Source organism: Daphnia pulicaria, chromosome 1 (assembly GCF_021234035.1).
Source record: "Daphnia pulicaria isolate SC F1-1A chromosome 1, SC_F0-13Bv2, whole genome shotgun sequence".
Taxonomy (NCBI): Eukaryota; Metazoa; Arthropoda; class Branchiopoda; order Diplostraca; family Daphniidae; genus Daphnia; species Daphnia pulicaria.
Window position 1 is genome coordinate 34,008,403 of NC_060913.1, and position 6,015 is coordinate 34,014,417.

Consider the following 6,015-nt stretch of genomic DNA (forward strand, 5'->3'; position numbering starts at 1 on the left):
GAATCTACGAAGAATTGAAAAAATCGGCTAGCCAACAACAACTACACAGGGCGGAAAATCAAATCGAAGAGCAAGAAGAATTCATCCTGCAGCTTGCGATCGAACCATAGGAAGAATACGGTAATATCAATTAGTCCTAGGCTTCGGCTGGTTGGGCTGTTGATACCCGTCAGTTGGCAACTAGTCCTAGGCTTCGGCCGGTTGGGCTGTTGCTAAATTCACACCCCGAAGCACCTAGTCCTAGGTTTCGACCAGTTGGGCTGGTGCAAATCATAAAGAAAGCCGCGAATACATACCCCATCCAGAACTTAAATTCCCGTCCCCCCAGGTGACGCCCCCAAGTCCAAAATGGCGTCGACCAGCACCGAATCAACCATCGTTCCAATATTCATCAAGAGAGAAGACGGAAAATCATTTAGGCAAATGAAATCGAAAGAAATCGCGGAAATAGTGAATGAATTGGAAGAAGAACTAGGACTCTTCGAAAAAGGAGGAGTCTCAATCGCCACAGGGAGTGACCTATTCATCAGACCAGCCACTAAAGATCAGCAATTAAAACTCCTAAAGATAAACTATGTGCACAAAGGAAAGATTATGGTCACCTGCAAACTTCCAAACGCAGCAAGCGGATCCAGGGTAACCATCCACCAGGTCCCACTAGGCGATACCGATGAAGAAATTTACCACGCGCTCCAAGACAGAGGCTACAAAATAGTGTCAGTGTATCGATTCAAATCCCAGATAGGCTTAGGTAAAGCACCTACTCCAACAGTGGCCCTCGAATTCGAAGAAAATGCACCAAGTGAAATAACCCTAAACGGAATGATGTTCAAGACAAGGCCATACATCCCTGGCCCACCAAGGTGCTCAAAAAAGTGTCAAAGACTGGGCCACACAAGCAACCACTGTAGGGAAGAGGAAAGATGCAACAACTGTGGCTCACACCACGAAGACATGACAAACTGCCAAGCCCCTGCTCGGTGCATCAACTGTGAGGGCAAACACCCTGCCAGCTCGCCGTCATGCCCAAAATTCCTAAGGATGAAGCAGGCAACCAGACCAACAACGACTGCACAAGGTAGATCGCCCCTTGCCCACCCCAATAAACATCTTAGCTATAGCCAGGCATTGGGTGAGCCTTCGCCTCCCATCAATCACGAAACAGAAATCCTGAAAGGGAAAGTTGAGGCCTTACAAACAGACCTCGCCGGAATTAAAGCCGAACTTGCTAAGGTGAAAACTCTGGAAACTAAAGTAGGAAAACTGGACACAACGGTAAACCATGTCCGGGACTCACTTGCCACGCTCGAAAAAGGCCAACAAACATCGAACTCCAAACTAGACAGGCTTGTCTTGCTACTGGCCAAGCTCCTTCCGGATACAGACACCGAGGACATGGACACAAGCCAACCAGGAGAGACAAGACCAGTAGCCACTGGCACAAGACCGGCCGTCAACAAGAGCGCAAGAAGTGAACCTGCACCTGATCCAGCAACCAAAAAACTTAGAAGCGGCACAAGCACCCTACAAACAACCAAAAAATGATGAACCTTAAACTAATTCAATACAACGCAAGAAGTCTCACAAAGTCTAATTTAATAGAATTCAAAGCACATTTGCACCTTCACAAACCCCACATAGTCACACTATGCGAAACGTTCTGGAGAGATTCATTCAGCGTAAAATTCAAACAATACTATCCAGTAAATAAAAATCGCGTAGGCCAGGTAGGAGGAGGCGTGGCAATATTAATTCACAAATCCCTCCAGTTCAAACAACTTCAGCTGCCAGACCTGCAAACAATCGAATCAATAGGGGTATCAATATCCACAGAACACAACGGCAGAAATGAAATGTTAGACATCATATCAATCTACATACCAAATGGCCAGGCGTGCGACGAGGATGAATTGACCCAATTGCATAGATTGACCAGCAACAACACCATATTCTGCGGCGACTACAACGCAAGACATGGCCTATGGGACACACGAAGCACCCATCCCAACCGCAGCGGAAGAATATTAGCCAACCTCCTAGAAAAAGAAAACAATATTATGTTAGCCACTCCACCCAACCTCGGCACAAGACAATGCCCCAGCACACTAAAATTCACCACAATAGACCTCGCAATAATGTCCCCTCACCTAGCCGCCACATCAGAATTGAAACGAGGACCCTTTATAGGCAGCGACCACCTCCCAATTCACATCCAATTAGTTACCAAACCAATGCAATCTTCAAATCGACCACCCAGCTGGAACTTCAGCGAAGCCAACTGGGAAAACTGGAACACGAGCATAAGGCAAACCATCGAATTGACGGATTTTCATAGAACAGGAGACCCCTCACGCAAGTACCAAATATTCATTAGTGCCCTCCACTCAGCAAACCCAGCAAACAATATTAAAATGAAAAAAACATCCAATCAAATGAAAGCGGAACCACAAAGGGCGTGGTGGACCAAAGAATGCAAAAAGGCAGTAGCCCAATCAAGAAAAGCAAGAAATGCATGCGATCCTGCAAGAGGGGGAGTCCCATGTGAATCAAATAAAGCAGTATGGAGAGAAAAAGAAATTCAAAAAAAGAAAACCATCATCAAAGCAAAAGAAGAAACACTGAATAAACACATCAACAGCCTAAACCCCAAAAGCTCCCCAACAAAAACCTGGGCCTTCACAAAAGCCTGGACAAGAGGAACAACTCCTCCCGACCTTTTCTCTTCCCCCATAAAAGACCCCGAAACACGCCTTCTAACTACCGACTTTAAAGAAAAAGCCAGAATACTAGCATGCCAATATGACCACAGCGACGGAATCCTCCCCGATAACCCAAGATTCGAGCAGTACATCAGGAAGCAAGAATAAAAAACGGACTCAAACGGCCTAAAACACACCAATCACAGAACGAGAGCTAAAGTACGGCATGGGAAACCTGAAAAGCAACGCAATGGGTCAAGACAAAGTGCATAATCTAATGCTTAAAAACCTATCAGAAGACAACAAGAAGTACCTACTAGACCTCCTGAATTGCATGCTCGAATCAGCCTATGTCCCAGAGGACTGGAAGAAAGCAACAATAATCCCGATTAGAAAACCCGAAAAACCAGCAGAAGAACCCGAATCTTATCGGCCAATATCACTAACCTCCTGTCTAGGCAAAGTAATGGAGAGAATCATCAATAGAAGAATGGTGTGGCTACTGGAAAGCAAAGGCCTAAGGCTAAAAACAGTCAGGATTCAGGAAAGGAAGAAGTACCATGGACAACATCATCGGGCTAGAGCACTATATCAGAAAAGGATTCAACAAAATAAACCCTATGAACACCTACGCAGTATTCCTAGACATCTCAAAGGCTTTTGACACTACCTGGATACAAGGCCTACTGTACAAACTAAGCGCAAAAGGAATAACTGGAAAAACACTAGCATGGTTAAAAAACTTCCTGACAAACAGAACATTCAATGTCCAGATAGGACAGACCGTCTCAGAGGACCGAGATCTCAAAATCGGTGTCCCACAAGGATCCCCCCTTAGCCCGCTACTCTTCTCAGTCATGCTAGATGACCTGCCCATTATCAAGGAACCAGGAGAAACCCTGCTATTCGCCGACGACATAGAATGCCATATACTCGCTGAAAATGGACGAGACGCGGAAGTTAAACTAACCCCATATACCTGGATGAAGTCACGGCATGGGCCAAAAAATGGCGATTCAAGTTCTCCGCCACCAAATCCAGTCTCATAAACTTCACAAGACAAAAAAAGAAGCAAATAAACCCCCTCCTATTCATAACCGGTTCAAAAATCCCGGAAGTGAAGGGAAAAAAGCACCTGGGAGTGTACTTCGACCATGGACTACGCTGGACACGGCAAACGGAAGCCGTGATCCAAAAACCATCGAAACTCAAAAACCTCTTCAAGATACTAACTAACACAAAACACGGGCCGAGCATTGACTCACTAGTAATTATGTACAAAGCACTCGTACGGAGCAGAATAGACTACGGAATCATGGTTGCAGGAACATCAAGCCAAAACAGACAAAAGAAGATCGAAGCCATTCAAAATGGCATAATGAGAATCATCTTAGGGGCACCCCAATCAACGCCCATTAAAGAAATGCTTCTTGAACTAGACCTCCAACCAATAACCACGAGGAAAAGCTGGTTATCCGGACGATACCTCATTAGAGTCGACAAGCAACGCAACCACCCGATGCACCAACCATGCTACAACCTCAGAAGAAAGCCAGTAAATTGGAAGGAGCACAACACACCCGCCCTAAAGCTAGCAACAGCACACACTATCTTGGCCGACCTAAACCTGTATGAAGAAGCGAAGGCTCACGAATCCCGGCGCAACCAACCCCCACCATGGACCGAAATGCCGATCACCCTAGACTACCTGCAAATTGGAAAGAAAGACGCTCTCGCTAACCAGACGAAAGCCAGGGCGCTCTTTCAAGAATATAAGGCCCAGACAGAAAACGGAACAGAAGCGTACACGGATGGATCACTGAATAAAGAAACAAAAAATACGACCTATGCAGTAGTACTCCCAACGTTAAACATCGAAGAAGCTGGTACACTCACTGAGGGTTCATCCATCCTTACGGCAGAAGCCTACGGAATCCACAGGGCAATGGAAATAGTGTACAATCTCCCTCAAGACATCCAGGAACTAATCGTCTATACTGACTCCAAGTCAGTAGTAAAAGCACTAGCATCACCTGAAAATGAAAAACACAACGTCATTCACGACATAATCCAAACGGCACTTAACCTCAAAAGTTCAGGCACCAAAACCAGGATCTGTTGGATCCCAAGCCATGTTGGCATCCCGGGGAATGAGAGAGCAGACACCATAGCTTCACAAGAAAGCTCATCCAACGAATCCTCAAACAGATCAAATAACCCATTATCAATCTCCGAGCAAACAGCCATCTACAAGCACTACCTGAAAAGAACAAACATGGAAGAATTAAAAACGGGCCACGAGAAAGAAAATATCCACAGAAGAACACAAACCGGATCCCTCAAATGGCACCAGCACAAGTCTAGGAAGATAACACAAATACTCTTCAGGCTGAGAACCGGACACAACAGACTAAAGGCACAGATGGCCAGACTGATGCCACAAGAAAACCCAAACTGCCTTGAGTGCGAAGAGCCAGAAACAACTGAACATGCCCTCTTACACTGCACCGCCCTGGAAATGGAGAGATTAGAATTAACACAATACTTCAGAGAAAAGAACCTCAATCTAAACTTACCAAACGTACTGGGTCTCAACATCGAACTAGATCACCGCTCCCAATTCGAGATCCAGCATCACTTGGTCAGATACATCAAAAACTCAAGACTCATAAACCGAATCTAAAGAAGGCAAATCATCACAAACAAACAAGTACACAACAATTATATTTACAAAACATACCTGAAGGCACCCGCCAACGCAGAAAGCACACAAAAATTAGGAAAATCCAGCAAAGCAAGCGAACTAATGGCGTCTCCTCCTGACAACTTGCCAAAAAACCACAAGACAAAGAAAAAAGAACCGAGAAGAAGGTGGGGGCTAAAGGGCTACCCTGTGCCCAGCATCCGAAGACAAATCTGGCCACCAGATGTCCTACTCGGAGCCCCATCAAACATAAAAAAAAAAAAAAAAAAAAAATACAAATCACAAAACAAGGCTCAACAACAAAAAACAAAACAAAGCTCAACAATTTATGGCTGGCTATTAATCAACTAAGTTTCCATCTGAAATGTCATATTTTATTCAGATAGAAGAACTGTTGGAGGAATTCTGCTTAAAAAAAGGTATTTCATTATAAAATGTGAATGCATATCATTGGCTTAAGTTGTAACTTTCAATCTTGTGTGTGTTTTTTCTTTTACCCCCGGCAAAAGTTCTTGTCCTGATGTATCAACACTGGTGCAGAGTCTACAACAAGCCTTGGCCCTTGAAGCTACCAAAGCTTCATTTTCTGTCAACAGCCAGCAATACAGAAGT

At 44.8% G+C, this 6,015-nt stretch overlaps 1 long non-coding RNA gene across 5 annotated transcripts; it reads right to left on the reverse strand.

Moving 5' to 3' along the window:
• Positions 1-1,579: 1,579 nt before the first annotated feature.
• Positions 1,580-5,229, reverse strand: LOC124329117. Of its 5 annotated transcripts, none has more exons than XR_006916581.1 (6): positions 5,031-5,228; positions 4,803-4,959; positions 4,596-4,732; positions 3,147-3,222; positions 1,882-2,036; positions 1,580-1,793 (listed from the first exon to the last, which is right to left on the reverse strand). It is a non-coding gene; the product is annotated as an uncharacterized LOC124329117 (long non-coding RNA). The 5 variants fall into 5 exon arrangements; XR_006916580.1 differs by lacking the exon at positions 3,147-3,222 and adding an exon at positions 4,441-4,518; XR_006916579.1 differs by lacking the exon at positions 3,147-3,222 and having other exon boundaries at positions 4,441-4,732; positions 5,031-5,229.
• Positions 5,230-6,015: the final 786 nt, after the last annotated feature.